This window comes from Dermacentor andersoni, chromosome 3, assembly GCF_023375885.2.
Source record: "Dermacentor andersoni chromosome 3, qqDerAnde1_hic_scaffold, whole genome shotgun sequence".
NCBI classification, from domain to species: Eukaryota; Metazoa; Arthropoda; class Arachnida; order Ixodida; family Ixodidae; genus Dermacentor; species Dermacentor andersoni.
The window spans coordinates 176,334,867-176,362,719 of NC_092816.1; positions in this window are offsets into that span (position 1 = coordinate 176,334,867).

Sequence of the window (27,853 nt, forward strand, 5' to 3'; positions counted from 1 at the left end):
CATTGAAAACAAACACGGTCGTCGGTGTTTTTTTTTTATTACTATTATTCGATCACGCGGCCACTTCTCTCTCTTTTCTCACGAAGGTTGCTCTATTGACCCTTTAAGCGGCAATACCGTGGGCTCTGTCATGTTTGATTACGTTGTGACATGTGTATTCGTTTCCTCGGCTACCTCCATTGGCTCCGTGTTTAAATGGACGTGTATCACACCGTTGCGGTTTAACAAACCTCTGTTTCGGGAGATATCTTAGATGGTGACCCGGTGGACGACAAGACGCTCTGTCCGCAACTGCAGCTAACATATAAAAGCGCTTTCGGAGCTGATAGGCCTAAGTCCAAAATGCGCAAGCAGCGTATGTAGTGCTTGTTTTAAAAGTGGGCCTAAGTATTTGTTCCAAGCAATCCAAACTTTCCGATTATGATTTGAATAAGCATCCGTGTGTTTGGCTTTTCCTTCTTTATTTGGCAAATACTTTGAAACAGTGGCTTGTCATGTTTCTGAGTGAGTGAAATTTTTCGGTGCGGTCACTACCTCATTATTTTCTGCCTAATCGGTCGCAGGTGTCCTAAGTCTCGATAGATTTGTTCGTACTACGCGCGAGGCTTGAAATTTGGCTGTTCTGTGAATTCTACAAACAGTTGCACCGTTAGGGTGTATATTTGCCACACAACAATAATCGTCTTCTGCATTGCTTGCGTTTCCTTTCTTGAAAACGCCGCGCCCGCTACTTTCCTGTCGAGAATGCTCTGTCTTGCTGATAACGAGCATGCCGTTCCTAACTTGGAAGTACAGGGCTTGCAGCGTTAAAGAAAGGAACTATGGGCAAGACAGATAACGATTATTGTTCTGTGGCAAATATACACCCCAAAGGGTGCAACTTCTTTTAGAGTGTGCATTGAAATGCCTTGTAGCAGAGATGTATGGGGTCCTTTATATTTCGCTGCGCTTCTTCAAAAAAAAAAAGAAGTTTTGCGCTCACCGCTACGCTGTTCTTGCTCAAATTTTGCTAAACTGTCCCAGTTTGGAGACTACGTCTTTTAGTGAAACACAACAGTTCGTTGCTTGCTTTTTCAAGAAGTGCAAATTAGCTTACACTTACGCGGATGCGAGCTGCTGTAGCGACGGCACTAGCATAAATTTGTGTACCTGCCTGCCGGCAGCTGCAGAAAGCAGCCGATGAGGGAGGTTCGCCGCGTGTTGCCGGCTCCTGCAACACGCAGCAAACCATACATCTTCTTAGAGCAAACCCCCATGACCGGTTGCTTTCTGCAGCTGCCTGCAGGCGCAGGCACATGTTTATGCTAGCTTCGTCGCTGCAGCAGCTCGCAACCTAATAAGTGCAGGCAACTTTCTTTAAAACAGCAGCCAGCTAACTGTGGCATGTGTTATACCAAACGATGTAGGCTCCGAAATGGGATCTTTCAACAAAGCGTGAGCAAGAACAGTGCAGTTAGCGCAAAACCTTTTTTTGAACACGCACAGCGAAATATGCCGAACCCTGTATTATCGCTATACCGCTTACTCTTGTGGACCGTCACGAGACATTTACCTTCGACAACATGTCAGCTGTCGGTGTATTACGCTATTTATTGTGCGTATAAAGTGCGCTGCATATATTCAAGTGTGCGCCTATTACATATTCTTGATACGCTGGCGACAGAGTGGGCGTAAGTTCCCGTGCCAGTTGTGGTAGATGTGCGTGATACTGAGCGCGAAACTTACAATGAGCGGCAACAGCGCTCCCTTTGTCATTGTTTAACAAGCGGTACTCCCTCTTGCCGACGTTCCATGGTTAAAGCCCCTTCTTTGGACGATTGCGATGCGACGCTGGCCGATGCGTGAAGTCTTATTCTCCGGGAAAGTCGTGCGTCGCGAAGGCCCGGCAACACAAGCTACCTTTGTGTAACAGCAGTCCGTGAGCTTGGTCAGACAAATTAGCTGCATTCCTTGATATAGCAATCACCATTTTCGCGGTCGACTACTGCGCACGTCTTCAATGCACCGCTTGACTATTTGCAGCACGATTGGAGCAGAGTGCGTTAGCGAAAACTCAGTTCTGTTTCCGATTACTGATCACAGAGAAGCAAGGTGGAAGTGGTAATGGTTTCGTATTTGTGCGCTGTCGCTGACGCAACATGCGGCTTGCTGCAGACAGCGTCATCTGGTTTCTCTAGAATAAGCTACTCCGGGAAAAGCGTCAATACTGAACAGGCATCTGGATCGGTGGGAAGGAAGAATTCCCACGTTTCTTTTCTTGGTATCGTGACCATCGCACATATATTCGTGCCAGGAGCGTTCTTTACCTTCTGTTGCCTTTGAAAGAAAGAAAAAAAGAAACACAAAGCAAGACAGAACTTTTGCCGACAAATCGTACTAGCGCACTCATGTATGAGGTTACATTTTTTTTTTTACTTTCACTGTCCCCCACCTCCAACTGTCCCACTCTTCCCACCTCTGCCCACTAAATTAATAGCGGCAAGGTTACGAATTAGGGAGTTTTATGCGGGCAACGTTTTAAAGTGTGCGGCTTAATGTCAGGCAAGTGAAATCTTTATTGCAACTACTCGAAAGCAACAGCTTGACTGCAAATTGCGCTGTGGTTCTGCAAGGTCGAACAAGCCAACTGTATTTTTATTTTTCTGTAAAGAGAACACGCACACAAAGGGCCGCCGATCTAGAAGGACAAATCTGAATAAATGTTTATTTTGAACGTGACAGCTTCACCGCAAGACAGATGGCGATGACGTGAAATGTACTTGAATTCACTCAATGGCTCACATGTATTTGAATGTCTCATCGTGTATTGTTTTGGGTCAAACTCGCATCGAGCCATAATACGTCGCTCATCACTCACCTCACCTCTTGTTCCATCTCGATTTCTCATGAACGCCACGGCACGCGCCTCTTCAGTACTTGCCGCATTCAGTGTTTACCGTTGTCGGGAACGCCTGGAGATCCCCACACCCAGGGGATAGACAACCTGTGCTAGGATGTGATACCATGGACACTGATGAAGCTCGGCCAGGAAACTCGGGAGTCCAAATAAAAGGGTCTCGCACATGCTGAAGTCAGAAAGCACGTCTCACTTGCAATGAGGTATTGCCAATGTATGCCTCTTGTTGGACATGTGGTGGCAACGTATTCGGACATCTGTGAACTATAGGATGACCCATCTTCTGAGCCGCGGTTTTCACATGGGAAAGAAGGACGGAAGTTTGAAGTTTATTTCTTTCTTTATTACAAAAATAGGAAACAAGAGCTAAAGGCCACATGGCCTGGCTCTTGTTTCTATGCGCGTTCGGCTTACATGATAATTCAATGCAAGAAAAATGAAATATAGCACAAGAACGAGCGAGTACGATGTAGAAAATACAAATAAACAAGATAGTTTGTACATTATACAGTTACTATGTAAAAATACATTTTACGCTTAAATTTTTTTCGTACATTCAGAGTGCAGCGCAGATTAAGACATATATATATAGTGCATAAAAATGTTAGTGCGATACCATTTTATGCATAAGTAATTTGATAATATAAGAGAAAGCTTTTTATATAGTGCTTAAAATGAGGTGCGGGAAAATGAATTTTTCGCTCAACGATGTTTAGTAGCCTTGGTATTTGATAGTTTATATTCTGACATCCGTAGTTGGTACGCGTAAATGGTATTTTTCTGATTTGATTACGTAATGGGTATCCAGGAGAAGACGTGGGTTTGCTCACAACATGCAGCCTGTGGTTTTTTTTTATATGTAAGAGTAATCTATAATAAAAAACTTGGTTTGCTTTTATCAGTAAATGTTTACCAAACAGCTTGTGTGTGGGTGTGCCACGCGGCCTACCATGGTAGTTTTCAAAAATTCGACTACTTCTTTTTGCAAGCTTAATAACTTCTCATAGTTTTCTGTTGTCATTGTTCCCTAAATCAAGGTACAATAATTTAGCTCCGAGTAAAAAAAGGCCTAGTATATACATACAGCCTACTACCTTGCTAAGAGCATTGCTAAGCTTATTGACATGATTGTCCCAGGAGAAGTTCTGTTGAAACCACACCCCCAAAAACGTTTGCGTTGTTACTTGTTCTAGCCTCCTTGCTTGAAATAAAACAGTTACATTAAAACACAATGGCTTATTTATTGGTTTAAATATTATAGACTTGGTTTTGCTTACATTCGATTGTAGTTTTTTATGTAGAGCCCTTCACATAATAAATTAATGTAATCAGTTATTTATTTTTCTAAGCATTGCAGGGAAGAATTTCTAAAGACAAGATTTGTATTATCCGAGTACATGATGATATTAGGTGAGGAAGAAATTTCACGAAGCGACCGAGTAGGGGTCCCTGTGGCACGCCAGTCTATGTGAGGAAGTCGCTCGATTAAATGAAACAAAATGGTAACGATTCGTTAAGTATCATTAGATCCTATGCTGTACGAAGTATACCGTAGTCATTAAGTCTGGACAGAAGTAAAACATCATTTACACTGTCAAACGCCTTACGCAGGTCCAGAAATAAGCGTACTATGCTCAAATGTTTTTCAACATTTTGCAGTGCTTGATGTTTTATAGTTTGAAGCGCATCCTCACATGATTAATTTTTCTGAAATCCATGCAGTGCCGTACTAATAATAGCATATTTCCTTAAGAAACCTTCTAGTCGAGCGTTTAGGACAGTTTCAGAAAGTTTCAAAAAAGAGGTAGTAATGATATGGGTCGGAAATTGTTTACACTATGGTCAGCGCCACCGTTATGAACCGGGCAAACTCTGGCTATCTTATGCTTGCTAGGAAAAGCTCCGGAAGCAAACATTTGATTAATAATGTGAGGTAAGACATTAGAGACGATGCCAGACACACATTTTATAGAAGATGCCATGATACCGTCTAAACTTGCAGCACTGTTTGACTCTTAGTTATTTATCACGCTTTCTACTTCGCTTGGTGTCGCCGGAAATAACATTAAAGAATTGTGCACAGTCGGTTTCAAAATAGTATGCCGTATATCTTCTGGACCTACTGCAGAAATGTTGCTGCATCATTCAACAAAGTCAGTGGTTAGGACAGAGACAGCTTCTTCACCTCCAAGAGTACCGTTAACCGAAGCTATTCATAGGTCTTGAAGGCTGGTCTTTCCTCCAGATATCTTCCTATTTTCCGGCCAAACGTTTCTTAGATTCGTGTAATTGCGCGAGAACGCGTCCTCATAATATTTTTCTTTTACCTTTTTTTATTCTGATTTTATTTGGTTACGGTACTCCTTGACTTTGGTTAATTGACTCATGCCTCATGTTTTAAGAAATGTATGGCACATTTTATTTTTATTTTCTATTTTTGTAAAAAGCACATCTATCCATGGCTTTCAATTTTTTTTTTTTTTTTTGTCGTTTTGGAGCACTATGCTGTGGGAAGGCTATGTCGTAGCAAGTGATTAGTCTATCGAAAAATGAGTTGTTCGCCTTATTTGGTTCACTTTCAGTTATCTCAGATACCCAGTTTTTTTTCTCACGAATAAGAGAACGAAAATAGGCTAGCGTCGTTGTATTGATGAGGCGGTAGGAATATACAGGCGCATTTGGCTCGTATTTCTGGGAACAACGCAGAAAACAATATATTGGAAGATGATCGCTTATGTCAAAGGCCATGACGCCAGCAGTCACAGGGGAAACATGTACATTAGTGACACAGTCATCTGATAAGGTTTCGCTTATGTGCTGTTACTTGTGTTGGCAAGGTTATAATATTCGAGCATGCCTAAGTGTACAGCAGCTGGTTATATTCCGGTGTTATTGTATTTTCAGCCACCATATCTATGTTCAAAGCACCTAGTATAGCGAACATTTTGCCCGTGCCGCTAAGATGAGCTAGCAGCTTATCCACAAAGTAAAATAATTCTTTTTTGTTGCAACAGGGCAGTCTGTAGACTACTGAAAAAAAATCCCGCTTGAAGACGAATAGTGAGGCATTAAACGCTATGATTAATTAGGGAGAAATCTGCAATTTTCTCCAAGTCTCAGGGCGATGTAGCTCCGCAATCTTGTAGGCGTCACACCACTGTTTCACGGGCGGCCAATTAAGCGACCATGGAATACCATGGAATAACAACTAGCCCGTACTCAAACCTTGCTTAAGCGACGAAAGCGGTAAGCTGCAAAGCAGATAGCTACTTAGCTGTGTGCTCAAGATGCACTGCTACCGAACTGCCAAGCTGCTATTACCGAAATACCTGGGAATTTGACTCGTCGTAACTCCAAGCGTCTAACGGTCTGCGCAGTGATCTAGAATACGTGGCTGCCCTACACTGTATTCTGTTCTAATTGTTCTTAAAATAGCCCGCATTAGTCCGTTTTTATTCCATGTGCGTAATATTTCTTTGTAGACTTTTTCCATATTCTTTCACTAATATTTTTACTGTATAAAAATACAGGCCTGTTATTGCTTGGATGAAGATCACGGTTGGGCTCACGATACCACCGCTATGCAGAAGGCTCTGGACGCTTCGCGCATGAAATGCAAGCCACGATGCCTTGTTTTAGTCAATCCTGGCAACCCGTCAAGTGAGTACAGCTTCACGTGATAAGACCAGTCTACCGCGCGACCAATAAGTGCGCAGCCTCTCAAGGACCACTGTAACATACAAGGACAACGCAATTTTCGATTACTAATTTCTGGTTAGTCAAGGGAGCGCTACACACATGTTACGAGACGCAAACTATTCATGTTTATCGTGCACTGAAACAACGAATGCTAACAAATACCATTGCATTCATGATCAGAGAAAACGCCTCAAAATGACTCCATTCTGCCCAGCATAAGAAGTTATGCTGTACTCGTGCAACGTTGCAAAGGTAGCCGATTAGAAATTACAAATGATACAAATTTACGAATAAGAGATTTAACCATCTGGCTCTATTCAAAGAAATGTGAAATCATCGCTCTTTGAACAGGCACTAGAGACACCTTCCATACCTTAACATTTTTTTCAGTACCAAGTTACTACTTCAATATACACATGTTTATGTAGATGTATATGATAGGGGTAGTATGCCGGTGAATTTTGCAGTACGACGGTAAATCAGGAACTACCCGCCGTGGTTGCTCAGTGGCTATGGTGTTGGGCTGCTGAGCACAAGGTCTCGGGATCGAATCCCGGTCATGGCGGCCGCATTGCGATAGGGGCGAAATGCGAAAACACACGTGTACTTAGATTTAGGTGCACGTTAGAGAACCCCAGGAGGTCGAAATTTCCGGAGTCCTCCACTACGGCATGCCTCATAATCAGAAAGTGGATTTGGCGCATAATTAATTTTTTTTTAAATCAGGAACTAAGTGAAAATGTTAAAGCACCGTTTTTTATCTGTTTATAAGCCTTTATTGCATCATTTCGTGCAGAGAATGGAGGCAGCATCAGAAGTGATGTATACCGATAGTTTGAAACATCTGGAATGATCACACAGCTTCTAGAAAATGCTCATTCAAGCTTTCGAGAGTTTTCCCTATTGCAAAACCCACTATCCAGTGTGTAGTGACATGGGAGATTATGGGTCCACTGTCGCGCGCTGGTTGCTGGGACACTGTTCAGGCGCCACATACTGGAAGGCGCTGAGTACTGGTGAGCAGCTCTAGGGCGAGAAATGCGCGGCGCCAGGTATACGGGTAATTCAGGGAACACTTTGGAAAAATTCTTAAACGTTGCCTGTGGCAGATAGCAAAGTTCTAGTTCATGAGGTGCTCTATTCGAAGTGGCGGACACTACTTGCACAGCAAAATTGAAATGCATAATCGAATAATTCACAAAAATTAACTTAATAAGTTTCGAACTAATTACCTTATGGCCCATATATCAATTTACAAATTCTGAGGCATTGGCTTAACCTTCTCTTCATCCTAATTTCACGCATCAAAACGAGAAGGGCTGGCTGATGTCTGCAGTGTATAGGCCGAGATGCCTGAGTACGCGCTTGTCTCGCTGTGCTTCAGCAGCCGGCGCTCCTTTGAGTTTAACTATTCTCGTATCGCAGCTCCCGTTCGAGCTAGAGGTTTGACACTGATAGTTGCTTGTCATGAAAGGTTTAGACCTCAGGTTATGCTACTCAGCATTACATTCCGCCGAAAAGAAGGTATTGTAGCCGATGTTCGGGTCACCGGTGGTGGTGACGCAAGATACGCATGCAAGGGGTAAACGGTCCTCCCCTTTTGAGTGCTACAAGAGGGGCGACAAGTGAAGTGCGTATGCAAGCCGAAGATGAAATTCTGAAGCGCACATCCGCAAGACAAGACGAGGTTCCAGTTAGGCTGATTAATGAACTAGGACCAGAAAGTAAGGAGTCTCTGGTGAAAGCAGCAGAAGAAACTTTAATAGATAGACGAATACCAGACAGTTGGCGACAAAGTAGAATGAATTGAATTCATAAAGGTAAGGGGCAGAAAGTTAGAATTCACTCGTATAGACCATTGACCGTTACATCGGTAATATACAGGCTAGCTGTGCAGGCAATCAAACTAAAGCTGCAAGCATGGGCAGAGAATAATGGCATTTTGGGAGAACTTCAGAATGACTTCAGAATAGGTAGGCGTTTGAATGATACCCTAATTGTTCTTACTCAGTGTATTGGAATGTTAAGAGTAGAAAGCACACCGTTATATGTGGCCTTTTTAGACATTACAGGAGCGTATGGCAAAGTAGACCGCAACATTTTGTGGGATATTCTGGAAAGGGAAAGCTGAGGTGACGATTGTCTGCAGCTTTTGAGGGAGATTTACCTTGTAAATACCGTTTGCGTTGAATGGGAAGGGATGAGTAGCTAGGAGAAAGTTCATATCAACAAGCGACTGAGGCAGGGGTGCCCTTTATCCCCACTTCTGTTTATGACGTACATGGTGAGGTTAGAGAGGATGCTAGAAGGAAGTAATATAAGCTTTCATCTCTCATACAAACAGGCGCGTGCAGTAGTAGAGCAGCAACTTCCAGGTTTATTTTGTGCGGACGACATTTTGTTGCTAGCTAACAAGCAAAGTGATTTGCAACGTCTGGCTAATATCTGTGGACAGGAAGGCAACAATTTAGGTTTGAAATGTAGTGTTAGAAAATCACGTGTTATGGTATTCAATTAGAACGGTGAACAGACAGTGTCGATACAGAGCTAGGAAATACTTTGGGTAACAGAATATAAATACCTTGGTAAATGGACAAATGAAGGCAACAGATATATGAAAACACAGAAAGAAACACTAACAGTGAAGGGGAAGAGAAATGCAGCCATAATGAAGCACAGAGCGCTATGGGGATACAATAGGTACGAGGTGCTCCGTGGTATGTGGAAAGGTGTAATGGTTCCAGGACTTACTTTTGGAAATGCGGTTGCTAGCTTTAAATCAGGGGTACAATCAGGACTCAATGTGAGCCAAAGATCAGCGGTCGCCTCGCATTGGGCGCTCACGGGAAGACTACAAATGAAGCTGTGCAGGGTGATATGGGCTGGACTAGTTTTGAAGTGAGGAAGCTCACAGTAAAATTGAGTATGACGAACGACTGAGGAATATGGAACAAATTAAGTGGGCTGGGAGAGCGTTGAGGTATCTGTACAGGAAAAACATTGATTCACAGTGGAGAAAGAGAACTAGCAAGCTTACCAGCAAGTATGCGGCCTGTAGTGTGGGCAACACAGCAACAAAGAACGTCGAGCGGAAAGTTAGAGAGGCTGAAATAATCTCATGGGTGGCGACAATTGAAAAGGAACCTGCCATGAGTAACTACTTCAGAGGAAAAAACGAAATCAGGAAAGAAACAATTTATGATAATTGAAATGGAAGCTCATTACTTTTCCAAGCGAGATCTGGATGCCTTAGAACACGTAGCTATAAATCGATATATAAGAAGGAAGAAGAAGCATGTGCTTGCTGCGGTAAAGCTAGGGAAACTATGGAGCATGTATTATTAGAATGCGAAGACGTCTACCCAGCGGTCGATTTAGGCACCACTGGCCTCCTAGAAGCTCCTGGTTCACCGAGAGCAGTGAAAAAGTAAACATGTCCGCAATAGGGATTAGTTAGAGGCGATTGGAGGATTGGTGGAAGAAAAGTAGGGAAACTACAAAAAACTGAGACGTACAAAAGCACAGTTCGCAATAGGGGATCTGCAAATTTGGTTGCGGGAGTTCATAGTGTTCTTGTTTATCGTTTAACCTAGGTAGGCCATTATGCAGTATAATAACAAGAGCTTGGTTGCGCAACCCACCACCTCGTTTCAAAGGGGCCGCTCATAACATCCATCCATACATTCATCCATGCACATAAGCGCGCGCGTGTGTGTGTGTGTGTGTGTGTGTGTGTGTGTGTGTGTGTGTGTGTGTGTGTGTGTGTGTGTGTGTGTGTGTGTGTGTGTGTGTGTGTGTGTGTGTGTGTGTGTGTGTGTGTGTGATTGATGTAAGGATATCTCTATGTTTACTTAAGTTCAACGCCGCGATGTTCTAGCGAAGCCATTTCTTTTCGCGCTTAGACAGTGGTTGGAGCGACGCTCCGCGCGCTTTATTAATATTGTTACGCGCTATTCCCGCGTAATTGAATTACGCATCCTGCCAAGCATGGAAGAATGCGCCAGAAAGACGGTAAAGACGACGATCAGAGTAGCGCTCGTGTTGTTTGCGGCCATCTAGCCTGCAGCCGTCTCTCTCTGCATATATTTTGTAAATACACTTTTCCATCCCTTTTGGCTACTCTCAGCCCCGTGGCATTTTGGTGGGAGGTGGGGGTACCCACACGTTATAACGGAGCTCCGCAGCGGCCGAACGTTTGCTTTCTCCACAATGGCGGAAGAAGGGTCGGCGCCCACCAAGGCGACTGCAGCGACAACGGTCGTCCTGGCTTAGCTAAAAGACCCAGGCACATTCTGTGGGACTGACAACGCCGACATCGACGACTTGCTGCCCCTGTACGTGCGTGCAAATAAGAACAATCACTAGGATGAGACGATCATGTTTGCAGACATATTATTTTACCTCAAAGAAACAGCGCAGGTGTGGTTTGAGAATAAAGAAGACGAAATTGGGAGCTGGGATGCATGCAAGGGGCAAAAGATGCGTTTCCTGTTCGGCAAGTTTGCAGGTAGAAAGGCAGCAGCAAAGAAGGAGCTAGCATCTCGTGCGCAGACAGCGACAGAGTCATACGTGACTTATATACAGAACGCGCTTGCCCTTTGCCGCAAAGTGAATGACGGCATGATGGAGTCCGAGAAAGTGCACCATCTGTTAAAGGGCATAGAAGATGATGCCTTCAATAAGCTAATCTGCAAAGACTGCGACACCGTCGATGCCATCATCCAAGAGTGGAAGCGCTCTGAGGCCGCCAAAAGTCGACGCATTGCCCATCATTTCGCTCGTCGGGCGTAGAGGTACCTGAGCCGTCAGCGCCGCTCACCATAAAACACGTGAAAATCATCCGACGTGAACTTGAGGCTGTGTGTCCTGCTTCTATGTGCGGCCATACCTGTGACCATAATTTCCAGATGGTGCCACTAGTCTAAGCTGTCGTTCATCTGGAGCTCTCCAATGCTGGCCTGGACTCTGAGTGCGCCGCAGCTCCCTACCATCCGATCGACCACCGTTCCTCACTTTCGCACGCCCAAGGTCAAAGGCCGCCGTTCTGTACTCGCCATCCAGCCGAATGGAGGACTCCAGAAGACCGTCCATTTTGCTTCAACTGCTGTCGTACTGGACATGTGGCGCGCCATTGTAACAGCCGATGGTATTGGTATCAGGCGCCTCATGGATAACAACCGTCGCCCCGACAGGGAACATCGCTGATTTCAGCCCTACCGCGAGCCTCCTGAAACCACCGACGACGACGCTACCTCCATGCCGTATCGTCATTCACCATCCCCACGTGGTTACAAGTCCCGTTCACCCTTGTGACGTCGCCAATCATTTCGCTCGCCCCGATTTCGCCGCCCTTCGCCGCTTATTGATCGACTCCCTCAGGAAAACTCAACGATGCACCTCCCAGAGCTGATGCTGCATCAACCACCCGCCTGCCAAGTCATCTGACCACACTGCACGCAAGACGAAACCTGACACACGTTAAACTGGATGATGCACATGTTGTTGCTCTAGTCGATACTGGGGCTCAGATATCAAAGATGAATTCAGAGCTTCGTCGACGCGTTAAGAAGATCCTAACACCACCCACAGCACCGTTTATTCGTGTCACCGATGGAGGAATGTTTCCCGTGCTAGGCATGTGCTCCACTTGAATAAGTGTTGCCCACCGATCCACAAGGGTACTACTTGCCGTGCTCGAGAAATGTTCGCATGAATTCTTCCTCGGTATAGATTTTCTGTCTGCCCATTCTGCCCTTATTGACTGGGGAACTGGCTTGCTTCAGCTAGACCTACCGTGATACCATGACGCTTCTACTGCACGCCAACAGCGATTGCGCTCAGTGGATTAGGTTCATCTACCTCCTCAAGCCGTTATATATGTGAACTTGCATCTTTTTCTCCCATTCCCGATGGCAATTGCATCTTGATCCCGATCGTTCACGTCTTGTTCACCAAAAACGTCGCTCTTCCTAACACCCTTATTAGAGTTACGGATAATCGAACGTCTCTACCCATATTAAACTTTAGATGGTGCACGCAAATTATGCCAGGCGGCATGAGTCTAGCCCACATCTTTCTATCGATGAGTGTGCCGTTTCTGCATTCGTCACTGCCGCTTTTATTTCCTCTCCCGCTTCCCCTTCCTCGCACAATCTCGTCGACGGTGATATCGACAAGATGATAGCGTCTGACGTCCTTCCTGCTCAGCCAGCCGTTACGTAGCGCATACTAAAAACCTACCGCGAAATATTTGACTTTAATGACCGTCCTTTGGGACAGAAATCTCTGGTCACTTATAATGTCAATACTGGGGACGCCAGCCCAATCAGATGACGTCCTTACCGCGTGTCCTATGCCGAGCGACAAGTGATACAGCGACAAGTCGACAAGATGCTCACCAAGGACGTCATTGAACCTTCATGCAGTCCACGGGCATCACAGGTCGTCCTAGTCAAGAAGAAAGATGGCAGCTGGCCCTTCTGCGTAGCCTACCGTCACTTAAAAAAGGTAGCGCGCAAGGACGTCAACCCTCTGTCTTATTTCGAACCGGCTTATTTCTTTATTATTATTCTCATAAATCTCATCCCACATAGCTGGCTTCAAGGTTAACATTGTCCATGCCTTGGCAGACTAAGTGGCATCTTGTAATATTTCTTGACCTTGTTTATGGTGGTTTATGTAAAGTTTACATTGCAGTTTTCTTTTTTGAAGAAGAAGAAGAGTATGCACATTTCTCACTTATCCTTGTTCTCTTGACATAGAATATGACCATGGCGCGCTCAGAACACTTTGTGGAGTTGCTGTATACATTCAATTTATGCACATTGAAATAACTGTGAAAAAACGAAAGCACATGGAGCAGTATCAGTCGCTTGAAAGCTGGGAGTTGGTTTAGGGACTATTTATGCTCGAGCCACCCATCACCGCTTGCATGCAGCCTGCCATTATTGGCCGTACACATTTGTTACCTGTAGCTTGCAGATTAAGACGAGCAACAGAACTGTGCTGCAGCAAATGTTTAATGCAGCAAGCTATGCACCACCCATGAAGAGGTAGAGATGCCCTTAAATGCAAACTGAATCTGCGATTTGGTTTTCTTTGCTTCAGTGTGCCATGCAATGTTTCATGCAACGGCATGCACTTATGGTCATTAACGTTTGCTGTCAACTAGTGACATAAATAGAAACATGGAATAGAGAACTGGGCAGCAGGCTAACTGTTGGGGGATTGCGTCTTGCAAGGTTTGGTGCAGCCACATGGTAGTGGCAGCGTTTCTGTCAACAGAACAACGTACGGGGCACACGACTGCATCAGATTTATACAGCTCCACAACATAAACTGACTCTGCAACCCCAATTTCAGCTGGAGTACCTAAAAAATCAGGGAAGGAAAAAAGGCATGTTGGTCGGCGAGATGCGAGCACCACTGGTTTTGCTGTAATGTGCAAAAGCAGGCCCCCCATCTGCCACCTGGGGACCGCACTCTCTAGCCGGCAGGTGTTGCCGAGAGTGCCACTGCAATAGTCTCGTTTTACAGCCATTTGATCAATGAGGCGGAAGATAGCACAAAACAATAGTTTCAAGGCCAATAGGAACCAAAAGATATGCAAAAGGATCTTTCAACTGAGCAGCACCAGCCACTCCAGGAGCCCATCTATTTCATGTTGCGACATAAAAAAGCAAAAATGCAAGCAAAGAAAGAAAGCACAACTGACACAATAATTGACATGCATAGAACATTCATGCTCAAGCGCAAGGCCTGGATGGTGATTCTCATGAGCTACGCCAAGCCGAGGCAAGCGTTAACAAAAAAAGGCACTCATGAGAGAGTTCTGCAACCATGACCAGAGCACGAAACATTTGCGAGTGGTCTGCACCAGTACCCGGACAACCACATGCAGGAAGCCTGCAGCTGCTCGGATACTGGCACAAGCAGTGGCCCAGAGTGAAGCCACGGCACACCAACCCTAAAGGAAATTCAAGGAACCGGGAGCCCGTGTAATGTCCGATAGCAGCTATCACGTCCTAACACTGTGCTGCCACCATAGCAAGGGCTGTCTCTAATTCCCAATCGGGGCACAGGCACACACTTCTGAGCGAAATGCACTATATTTTACACTGCAGTGGTGTGGCACAACTCCTCCACCAGGGCATGACTTTTTGCAATTCACATCTACGAATACCTGGGCAACCGCATGCTGCGAGCATTTGGCTACTCGGATGCGTTATGTAATATCCTGATATAAAGCTAACAGCTTAGTGCAGCCACAGCGCCATTGTAGCTTTATCACACTGATTGAAGCAGTAAAGATAAGCCAATTATACTAGGCAATTTTTATCCTCGAAAAGTGAATTAGGTGTTCATAAAAGCTTCCATACACTTTGTTTTTCTTGAGTATTCATAATTAAAAGGCTTACTGTCAGTCAGGTGCTAGACGCTGGTCCCGCTGCACCTGCCTCATGGCCGCTTCTTTTGTAATGCCCGGCTGTAGCCACAGCCACGGGCCTCCCCAATACTGCTGCAGAAATAAGCATTGAAGAACTTCTGGGCATCTGCAGCACTACCGTTGTAATTACGTGCGTGTGTTGCTTGTAGAGCGAAGTAGTAAGATTCATAGTTGGTAATTGTTGTGCCAATGCGGTGTCGCCACTGGCCTGCAATGGCATTTATAAAATTGTCCTCCTTGTCTGCATGCACTTGCGTTTGGCTGTTGAGCACAGTGAGAAAATTGTGCAGAATGCAAGCTGCTTTTACAATGTAGTCCACATTCTTAGGGTGCACGTTGATTGTTCTCAGCAGAATGCGCCACATTGTTGCCGTTATGCCAAAGGCATACTCTACGCACCTACAGTAATCATAAAAATTACGACACTCTGTATGTACTGATGCATTAAGAAATTTCTCGACAGGAGCACGAACGTGTGCCACTTACAGTGCCCGGCTCAGCCTGTAATTGAGTATTCTTCAATCATTCCTCAGCTGTTTCGCTGGGAATGGACGCACGAAGTACTCTCTGAGTTGAAAGGCTTCGTCACCTACGAAGGCATAAGGTGCCATCACCCCAGTTCCCGGGAATGGGCTCGCCGATGGTAGTCCTAGATTTCTGTTCTCTAGAGCTTTCCCAAACTGAATTTTTCAAAACGCCTCCATTCCTTTTGCGGCCCTCTACACCGACATCAACGAGGATGTATCTGTATGCACTGTTCACAGCTGCCGTCAAGACGATGTAAAATGCGTGCTAGACAGAGGGAATGTAGGAGTGATAGTTAGTACATATATTACAGCAGCATTGTTACTGGTAAGCCAAATTAGCATGTCCGATGCTCTTTGTGCATTAATTGTGACTATATTACAGTGCATAGGATGCGCAACAGCACGTCCTTGTAGTCCTAATACAGGCTTCCAGATCTGGGGAGGGGGGGGGGGGCGAGGCTGCGTGATTGCAATGTGCTTCCCATCCACAGCCCTCAGGCAATTTGGGAACTGCCATGTCCTTGCAAAGTCATCTGCAACATGCACCCATTCAGCTTCGGTGGGCATCTGCATCATGGAAAATATCATATTTTGGTAGGTTGAAAATGGTCCATTATTGATAATGGTATATAACATTGAAGTAAATGTCAGCATGTTTCAACTACACATTTGGGAACAAATATTTTTTCTACATTATTGAACGTGAAATTAGAGAAATAATCACAGAAATATGTACACTTGAAAAGATCAACAGTAGTCGAACAGGAAATCTCGTTGGAGCTAACAGTTCGATAACAGGGCCCCAATGAAGACAAGTCCCTTTCTAGACATGGCTCCACAGACATTAATATCCAACCATCCTTAATAAAGATGGTTGTAACTGCTGCGAAACAAAAAAAAAGATAATAAAGAAGACACATTAATTTTCTGTAACTGTATTCTTTTGATCCCTGGTGATTCAGAGCAGTTCTGTATTTTATCTTCATTCTAGTTGTATTTGGTGATTACTGCGGTTAGAACCATAATAAAAATCTATATTAACTAGTCTTAATTGCACTGCTACGGCACAAAAGCATGCGAGTTCAACTTGTAAGCATTGGGCCTCTATATATAGAATACCTTCATGAAGTGATCTTTCAGTCGAGCCCAAATTGCACGACCTGACACGTCGATGCTCAAGCGAGCTGTTTCGATGCCTACCCTGTAGGCCATGGCGACGTCTTGAATATGTTGACCTGAGGCCACATAGCTGTAATACAGAACGCAATAAAATGTATATAATTGTTTGTTGCAATCTGATCTGCACTGCTATTGGACCGTGCACATGGTAGATAATAGAGCGCCTACGCCGTGTGCTCCCAAGGCTGGGGAATGCCAGGAGGGGGGGTGCGGGACAGGCGGCATTGTTGCTCGTGGTCACTGATATTTTTGCTTGGCAGACCATCTATTCTCTACATCTGGCTCTGTGGCAGGGGCCGTGGGGTTAGCACACAATACCATTTTCCGTATTCACATTAACTGGAAAATAAAACATTTACGACCCCGCTGCAACTAGCGAAGAGTGCCGTTATGCAAACTAGCAGGAAGTAGGCTATGCAGTGCGAAATAAATGGGGGCTCACCTCAAGGCTGTCGCCAAACGTTCAGCAGGCTCTAATGGCTCTCTGATGACATGACTGCGGTTAAAGTCTTCCGGAACGTAGGACAGCAGTAGGTCCAACATTCCAGGCTTCATTCGGTAATATTTGAAAAAGAAAAGATCTTGGTCGCTGTTGCGCATGCGCTGCATCTGTTCAAGAAAGAAAAATATAGACTTAGAATATCTGCGACAGTCCACGCGTACTAGTTGTATGATGGAAAGACGCTAGCTTTAAATTTGGCTGCGCAATCAAGAGGTATGTTTGCTTTGCACCAATGGTGCTTTGACCTCTTTTTTCAGTAAGCCTTCCAATTCAAATCGGTTAAAAGCAGTGTTAAATGAAGAAATTCTGCTGGCCGCTGTATAATAGCGGCTTTCCGTTTTTCGGTGCAGGAACACAGGCCTCACCCACCCAACGGCGTTTCCCGTCTCTCATCTCTCTGCTTTAACTTCAGCAACAGAAGCTTCTTCTACAAGAAAAGCAATTCCTCCTCTTTTCTGTCCACTGATAACTGTCGGTCCTAACTACAATGTAGGAGAAGGTTGCGTGCCAGTACTCACAGACAAGAAGCTGCAACGAATGCCGGAGTTCACACGTGTGCTCTAGCGATGCTAGCGAGCATGGCTGCTGCTAGTGATACTATGTCACTGGTGTTACATGTTTCAGTACAGACATGCAAAATTTCTGATAAATCTAACTACAGTTTTTTAGGAAGTTTTAAGTCTACAGCAATTGTTTATGAAGTACAAACAAGTGTTTTGTTAGCGCAACATTTTCCGAAATTGGATGGCTAAACTCGGGGGAAGAACTGGCCAGATTGCGCTACGCTTGAAACACGCCGAAGTCGAGAGCGTCTTGTGGTGGTGAGCCGTTGATAAACCTCGTCAAGCGTCAACGCTGCGTGCCGCTGGCCGGCGCCGAAGCCTAAAATTCGTCGCAAGTCGGATCCTTGTGGTTGGGGCTTTAAACTTTACTCTAGGTGGCTTTGCTCTGCCGCGCGCTCTACGCGCTTCTTCGCGGTGTCCCCGGCGCGCGATTCTGTTTACCTCCAGGAGTCTTCCTCCTCCGACGCTCGCTTCTTTCCCGGCTTCAAACTTAACTTCGCCTATTCACGGGCGGGGAATTTACGCTCGCGCGTAAAATATTTGACAGCACGCAAACTTGCTGTTGGTCTTTTCAGCCGCTGAGAAACACTAGAGGTGCGGTTGCGCACCCCTTTTTAATGAATGCAAAGTGACGAAAAAGCATAGGACACAGCTAACTCGCGAAATTATCGATGCTGAAAATATATATACGCTGGGTTATATACGTGTGAGCGTACCTTCTATAGCGCTGTCAAATCAATAAACCGAATGTCCTATTGGTTTCTAAGGCAAATGTGAGCACCTCCTCAAGTCACGACAGTTGATGAAAATTTGTGGGGCGACAAGATGCATGTGGGAACTGATTACCAGCGAAGCTGTTTAAGCTGCATGCATGGGCTGCATATACATTATGAAATCGTGCATTTTTGTTTTATACGGCACTACACTATGGCCACAGAAGTGCCTCCGCGATCACCGCACTTCCCATGCATCTACCACAACTGCTGCTACAGTCGTGCCGGCACGCAACACGCGCGTGACGTCACAAGCGCAGAAACGCTGGCCATGTCCACAGGCGCCGTCGCCACACTCTTTCCCCCTCTCATTATTCGTAAAATAGAACTTAAAGCAAAGAAAGCGCATGAAGGCCAACTTGCTGCACTAAATGCACTTGTGTATATATGTATAGTGTTTCTCTTCGAACGCGGAATTTATGTGGTTCTATTTGGACCCCCGATATCTAACTTATTTTTGGAAGTTGGCGGAGTGCTTGGAGCATGGGTGGAGGTGGTGGTGAAAAACTTCATTACAGAAAAGAGAGTGTAGGGGCCCCCTGCAGACTAGGTGTCTTCCTCAGTCCGGGACGTCATAGGAATACCGCTGCTTTGGCCCGAGCAATGTGGGCCTTGCTGGGCCCCGAGATCGGAGCAGCTCTGCACCTCCACCGCGGGTAGGCTCGGTATGCACTATCTCCGGCATCGGCCCACGTATTGTTGTCCACGCACCGTGATACACACGCAAGTCGGCCTGGGTGCCCCCTTGGGAATGGCCAGGTATTGCACAAATATCCGGGATCAACCCACGTGTTCCTGTACACGCGCCATGATAAGGACGTAAGCCGGCCAAGGTGCTCCCTCTGGGAACGCACGTGGGGGACGTTCAAGGGGGCTAGAGGTAAACAGCTCCCCTGTAATGTACTAGTTGCTCTCCTTGCATATCATTCATATGCCTTGCTTTCTTCTTTTAATGCGAAAGCATTATGTGCCCATTACACAAAAATCCGGCGTTGTAGTCGGTGGTGTTAGCGAACGATGATAGCAAAAATGGCCTACGGTCAAGAGTAAAATCACATAATAAAATAGCGGATCGGAGTCCGATTTCTGAGGGAAATTCCAGTAAACAAAGTACATTAAGCCATTTGAAAATATTTGGTAAATTTCGGTCTGGGTGAGAATCGAACCCGCGCCTCCGAGACGGGAGACGAGCACGCTTCCCCGGTTCTGTTTGACTAAATCTCAGCGTAGTGCGAGCGTCATTGCGCACGTCACGGCGCAGCCATCTCGCTCGCTGAATGTGTGGTGTTTTGCGTGCGTTGTTGGACACGTGACGGCGCAGTCAGTGAGCAGGAGTTGGCGCCACGTCACGAGTGTGTAAAATAAAAACCATTATTGTCCAATTGAATGCCGCTGAGTTGTCCTACGAGTTGTGCATTCCTCGCGAACTAGCGAGCGCATTCAGACGCTTTCTGCGTTTTTATTTTGCCTTACCGAGGCGCAGTTACAGCGCAGGCGAGTGGTTGCGCGGACAAAGAACACGCAGAAAGAAATATCTCAACAAAGCAAATATAATGCTTTGCATTCCCCCACGTAAGCAGTTTTAAGTGTATTTGATGCATTTTATTTTGCCAGCGTATATTTGCATTTCTTCGTGGAAATAAAACTAGGAAGTCCGCGCTCTTTCACTCTTCCGGTCCCTTTTTCTAAATATGTTTGCTCTGAGAATACATTCACGGTACAAGGTTACCTACTCGCCCAATCTTCAACGTTTGCACGGATTTGTAGGCCAAGAAACAGTGCAAAAATGTGTAAAACGCTCGCATACCGTCCCGTTCTAGAAGGCACCGCTATTGTATTGGCAGAAGTGAATGTAAAACTGCAGGATTAACCATAGACTTAGCCATTCAAACTCTGCGCATCCTCTCCCTGAGGATCATAAATGATTCAGTCAACCTTCATTGTCCTTGTCCGCTAAAGAGCCTGATTATTTGTGCATGCCTTGAGAGGTAATTACATCTGCTATGCACACATAGGTTTCCTGTTTTTCTTTCGGCACTTCTCTTTCGTGCTTGCTTCTAAAGTAGTATATATTAACACTAAAATCACTGTGCACGTGGTTTTGGGTGCGTACAAGTGCAACTGATGCCAAAAAAAAAAAATGCGCTGTTGAAAGTTAGCGCTCGTGTCTGTGGTCTGTTTCTTGTTGTGGCCTAGTTATGGCTGCGCTTCACTACATGCCCTTCCATGATGATCAACCAAGAACCCATATCGCCACTCCCGTTGCTTTGATAAAGCCATCACTTGACATAACATTTCTTTCTTCACTTTCAGGTACCGTGCTCTCCACGCAGCAGATCGAAGATATTGTTGAGTTTGCTTACAAAAATCAGCTAGTAATTCTTGCGGATGAGGTGAGTCAGCTGTTTCCTTATTCCTTGAGCAAGAAAAATGATCTTAAGATAATTGGAGTTTGCAAAAGCTTTATTTTTTTTACTAAGACGAACAGACGACGTCCCAAATTCTAGTAAAGTTAGTTGGTCCTAACAACAACCATTGTGACGAATTCACACTACTACCTCTGCAGAAGCCCACAAGTACAGCGCTATCGCACCTTGCATCTGAATACAGCCTTAAGATCACTGAAAGTGGCTTTCGGTAGAATGACCCGCTCTGGTGAGTTTTTCTGCTCATGCAGTACTGTCAATGCCACTGCGAGAACAACCGGGGAAGTGCACACTGGAGCTGCGAAGCATCGATTGCGACTGTAAATTTTAGACAGCTATACGCAGTAAGCCTAGTACTTTTAGTGGCCATATAAACTTGTAAAGATTTGTTTACTTGTTAGATTACCAAACATGGGGTCACGCGGGCCAAGGCAAACATGAGCACACGTCAATCGACGACCACGGACACTCGCTGTCAGAACGCTGGCCTGAGGAGGGGCGGCAGCACAAGTAGCGAATGCACCCTCGTGCTGCCTCCAGCGTCTGCGCTAACTAAGCGGCGAGAACACAGCTTACGGCGCGCGGTCGCGATGCTGTTGCACTTGGACTTTATACGAAACATCAGGCGCCTACGACGGCGGAAAAGCGCCTTGTGTGTCCACATAATTGCTATCGCAATAAAAATCCACCAGAACCCATCTCACTACGGCTGTAGCTGCTAATAACATTAGCATTCAAACAACGAAGCCACACACCTTATTGATGAAGACACCTTTATTTAGAATCGTAGTGGTAATTCTAAAATCTTCAATGTATCGTTATATGGGACATACATTGTGTCCGGGATCAGGCCTTTCTGCTATGACGCTCGCTCAGCAGGGCCAGCCCTGCCCATCATTGGATGACGACAACGGGATCACGAAGAAGGAATTACGTAAGCGAAATGACGAAGCCAGTTTGATGATGATGGCACGTCGACAATTGGATGGCGAGTCTCAATTGATGACGATGGCATACCAACCACAGCGCGACGACGAACGCGGGAATACAATGGAATTAGGACGAGTGCGTCACGACGACGGCCTGATAATGATTGACGAGGAAGTTGAAAAGACCAGGATGACTGTATGTCAACGAATGCATGACGACGATGCAGTGACAACGATGGCACGACAACGGCGACATATTCATGACTGAATAACGACAGCATAATTACGATGCTGTGAGGAAGAAGGAATGCGGTAGATGAAACGACGAAGCTGGTATGACGGTGACGACAATGGGATGACGTTGCTGAAATGATGTCGTCTTGCCACCAGCCAAACATCGTCAATGGGATGGCGACTATATGACGACGATGGCTTACGAAGACGGCATGACGAGAGTCGGTTGACGAAGTTAGAATGACGACGGCATCACGACCACGAACACATACAGTGACTCAATCCACTAGACAACTTGGCTCACTTCGGTGCCGTAAAAGGCTCGATAGATAACTAGACTCGAAGTGGCTGAAATAGGCGGAGGATGCTAACCGAATGAAAAGGAAAACGAAACGGTGCTGCTGACCTCAACTGGACTCGCTCCCTCAGCTCTTCAACGAAAAAGGCAGAGAATGACTGTCGCTTTCGGACGTTACTTGAGGGCAAGGCAAGGTGTTACGTTGGCAGTAAAGCTCGCGTCTTGGCAGCAGGATACCAATATATTAAACCTTATCTTGTTTTCTCTAATAACGGACCATTCTCAAAAGTGAAGGCAGCAATATACTCCCTAGCTGCGCTTTCTCGCTTTCAGTAATTAACTGAAATCTTCGGTGGGGCGTGCTCAGGGATCCCTAAAGCTGCGTCTGGTGGGTATTCGTGTTCATAGCGCATCATTCCCGTTTGCATGGATGCGACACGCTAAAGACGTAGATGCGTTACTGTTGCATTGATGTAAATGCGCCTTTAAATAATAAAAGTCACATTTGCGGAGTGTACCGATTTCTCAATTTCTAAAAGGGGAACTCTAGTTGCCGTTTCGGTAACAGCCTTTGACTCGTCGTTTACGGGGTTGACGTCCTCGTGCTTTATTCATTCCTCTAATACGACTGCATTTTTAGGCTGCCACTGAAATGTTAAATAATATTTACACTACAATGCAAAAATAGGCTCGTTCAATGTACCCCCATAACAACCTTTTATTGCCGTGAAGGTCGAATAAACGGTTTCATCGAGTACAGTGGGGTAATGACATGCACGGTAGTTATTGGGGGAATTGTGATAACTGAACGCTTTGGGCGTCGCTACACTTTGAACCGCCTTAGCAAATTACTGATCAAGCCATTCAAGCAGTACGCACTTCCATAAATTTAACAGCTCACAGAAACATAGCTTCTTTAACTAAGCTGGAAATACCATGCAGCCGACCGCAGTCTTTTGGCGACGGCGCTTAGTAGGAGAGACGTTCATAATGTTCATATTGTTACGAACTAGGCGTGTTTATTTAAACGTGATGAATGAGATGGATGAGTCTAGGAAAAACAGTCCAGCGCCGGCTTCGTTCTGCGCTCCGCACCAAAAAGATCCGTTGTCCACTTCGTTTTCCTTTCGCGTCAACCAAGGCGTCGCATTCCCCGTTTCGCAGACGAAGCCTGCCATGTGAGTTAGCACTGAGTGATGTGTGATATCGCTTGAGGTGCGTAACGTGCGCAAGTTGACTAGCGCTAGAGCGGAGTCCTGGTGACCTTGCAGGGGCGAGCACATACGCTAAATCACTAATGCGGTCAATGACTGTGAAGGGAAGGGCACACTGAGCCAAAAACTTTTGGAGTAACCTGCCTCTGCGCTGAGGGATCTACAGCCACACCAAGTCACCTTTTTCGAATGAAAGCGTGTCGTGGTGGCAGTCATACGGCCCTTCGGAGGGATCTTGTGATGCCAATGTACGCAGGCGAGCAATTTGTCGAGCTTATTCAGCACAGCGTGAGTTGTCTGCATGGAGCGTAAAAGTGAAAATGGTATCGAGACAGTGGCACGGTTCCCGAGTGTAGAGAAGCCAGAAAGGTGTGAAGTCTGTGGTTTCGTGCGTCACTGTATTGTATGCGTAGGTGATAAACAGTAAGATGTCATCCCAGTTGTTGTGATTGGACGATACATACACAGCCAGCATGTTGGTCGGGGTGTGGCTGGGACGTTCGACAAGGCCATTCGTCTGGGGATGATATTATGCTGAGTGGCGGAACTGCGAAGTCCACAGTCTAAGCAATTCTTCCACGGTGTCGGCGACGAATCGGAGACCGCGTTCGCTTACGATTACACGAGGCCGACTGTGGCGAAGAATTACGCAGCATAACAAGAAGGCAGATACACAAGCGGCTGCGGAGGAAGATATCGCAGCGGTTTCCGCTTGTATAGTGGGGTGATCGACACAGCCGATGACCGAGTGATTATTGTTCGAATATCGTGGAAATGGTCCGAGCAGGTCGATACCAACTTGCTCGAAAGGTGTAGTAGTAGGCGGCGGTGCAGGATGAAGAACGCCTTGCGGAGCGCCTGTAGGTCGCTTGTGACGCTGGTACTTGTCGGAGCTCGACACGTATTGTTTAATAGAATGTCGCATCTTAGGGCAATAAAACCGCCCTTGTGTTCGATGTAAGGTGTGAATGAATTCAAGATGGCCTGACGTCGGATCATCATGCATGACACGGATAACATCACTTTGCACTTGCAGTAGGAGCAGACGGAACGACGTGACGAAGAATGGGTTCTGATGTCAGCAGAAACTTGAGAGAATGCCGTGTTGCATTCAGGTTTCCACTCGTATGGACTGTCTTTTCGGAAGACTTGCCAATGGATAAGCAACGTCCGCTAATGCGCACGAACCGTCGGAAGTAGGATTATAATCCCAGGAAACTGCGGAGATATTTTAGTGTCTGAGCTGGCCTAATGGTATTGACTGCTTCTATTTTTCGGGGGTCTGGCCTGACACTATCTTTGTCAACCAGGTGACCAAGGACGAATGCTTGTCGTTCGCCAAACCGGCACTTCTTCGAATTCAAAACCAAGCCGGCCTTTTCAACGTAGTCTAAACCGATACATAAACGGGCGTAATGCTCTTCGAAGGTATGTCCGAAAATGACAACGTCATCTAGATAGCACAAACATACCTCCCATTTCAGACCGCAAAGAATTGCTTCCATAAATCTTAATAAGTAATAATAAATCTGAGTCCACAAAGCGAGAGCATTGTCACGCCAAAACGGGATAACAGTAAATTGATACAGTCCATTGGGCGTCACGAATGCAGTCTTTTTGTAAGCAGGGTGCATTGAAATCTGCCAATACGCGATCGTAGATCTAGTGAAGAGAAGTAGTATATATATATATTACCATATAGCCTCAGTATACGTTGTGCACGTCTCACCTGGGACCTGGGCTCTTCGCAGCAGCGTTTGTTCAGCCTGCTTCCTCTTCGCGACTGAGCCCCAAACACTCCGTTATTTCGGACGCGAACCGATCCCACATCCTAAGGGTGTCCTCATGATTGTCAAACTACACAAGCGCCATGTCCGTTAAGAAAAGCACGACCTTTGAAAGCTGAGGTACCGCATCCCAATTGTAATAGTTGCTGAACTGTTTGTAGTGTGTGAGCGACTCATCCACGTCCTCGCCAAATTTGCCTCCGAACTTGCGAGACTCTATCAGGTACTGACTCTGCCAGGGACCAGCCGGGGCTGAGGCAGGTACCGAAGCAGCAGCTGTAGCCAGGGCAGGGGCTGTAGCTGCAGGAACTGGGACATTCCGGGGTCTGTCTTAACCACGAGAAATCTCAACCATCAGCGGCAACGGGGTCATGCCAGGAAGGCGGCGGATTCCGCTTAGATCAGATGGTTGCAGAACCGAGCTGCTTGTTTCAGTACCCAGCACTTCCACCACAAAACTGTTACGGACGAGGCATGTTTATTTACATATGATGGATGACATGGATGAATCTAGGAAAGACAGTCTAGCACCGCTTTCGTTCCGCGCTTCGCACCAAAAAGATCCGTCGTCCTCTTCCTCTTCCTTTCGCCTCAACCAAGGTGCTTCAATATTGTTACGGAGATGTTGAGAGTATAGAAAGACTTTATTTGCAATATATATACAAGATGGGTCAGAGTAGTTGAAATAGCTGACCACCAACAACACGCAGCAGCCACCGTCCCGCGATCTTCTTCTTCCTCTCTCTTCTTTCATCCTTCCATATCAGGACCGCGAGTGGTGAAGTGCCGTGTCGGCGCATGGTAGGCGAAGAATTGGGAGCGAAGTATGGCTTCAGCCTCGAAATGTGCACGGCGTCAACAGGCGTCGGACTTGAGGATGCATCAAACTGTAGCGGCGAAATCGGGTAATTTACGTCGGTAACATGACGTAGTACTTCATAAGACCCTGTGTAGCAAGAGAAAAACTTTCGGGAGAGGCCAACCCGAAGACATAGTTACGAATAGAGCACCCAAGAACCTCGCGGAACTTCACAACGCGATTGCACCGATCATAACGCTTTTTTGTATATGCTGCGAGGCTACTAAACGGATCACTCGGCACAGGTGACGGTGAAACATACAGCCTCCATAGGCTACTGAATTATGCCCCACCCATTATCATCACCTGAACACGCACCATGTGACTTATTAATTTTCCCTCGCATAAAGAGCACACTGTGTAGGAAACGTTTTCGGGATGACGATGAAGTGATCGCTCTAACCGAGCTCTTCCGGAACACCTACAATGAGGAGCTCTACGGCGATGGCCTGCGGCAGTCCATCCATTGTGGACAGAAGTTCTCGACTTTCGGAGGAGATAACCTAAAGAAAGAATAAAATTCTTCTCATATTTCAGTTCTTTGTCTCTTTTCCTTCATGGCAATAATACAAACTTTATAAACGCCGCTCGTAGAATGCACTCGAACAGCCTTTCGAAGATCTGCATGATTAAGTGGAGCACTGTGCACTCATAACCTTTAAGCATCATGACGTTGTTGTGACTGCATAATGTTCTTCGTATATTAAATTGCCTTATTAGCGTATTACTATTCGCCGTGGGAGATCAAAACCTTTCTGGCGTTGATGTCATCTCATTAATTCCGCGAGATAGCATCCCTGCTATCTCCCGGAAGCAGCAGTTATAAAACGCATATTAGACCTTTTACCCACGCGCAATCCTTGGTGCATGTCTTGTCTGAAAAGAACCGACTTAGGCCTACGCAGCCTATACGCAAAAAACTTGAATTTATATACGACTTTCTACCTAGCGGATAAAGACAATTGTGATGCGGCTGTGCAGCATGACACGTTTTATGTTAATTATTTTTATAAGTTGTTTCCACGGTGGGGGTGGCACAGGATTTAGCGACATTTATGGCGACATCCGTAGGATTGCGAAATTGGTTGGCGTTCGGAAATATCCAATGCCAATCGGGAGAGTTGGTCGATATAAAATCCGTCTGTACTTGCCCGAATTTGATTAAAAAAAAATCAAAAGCCCGTAATGTAAAAGGCAGCACTCACCTTATGGCCATATAGTCGTAGTAAATTACGCGAAATATTACTCATTTTGCCAGCCTACCTGCATTTTTTACAGGTTTTTCAAGACAATTGGTTTTGCAAGGAGCGTCCTTTTCGCAGCGTCAGAGCCGTGATGAATGAAATGGACCCCCCCTACTCCCGGACTCCGTTGGTCACATTCCACTCGTTGGCCAAAGGATTTATAGCAGAGTGAGCACAGTTTCCTCTTATTGCTACTTCATCGCACAAATAACATCACTAAAAAACTTAGTAGTGATTGCCACCCCCATTCCGCATTTACAAAGAGAGTACAAGTTAA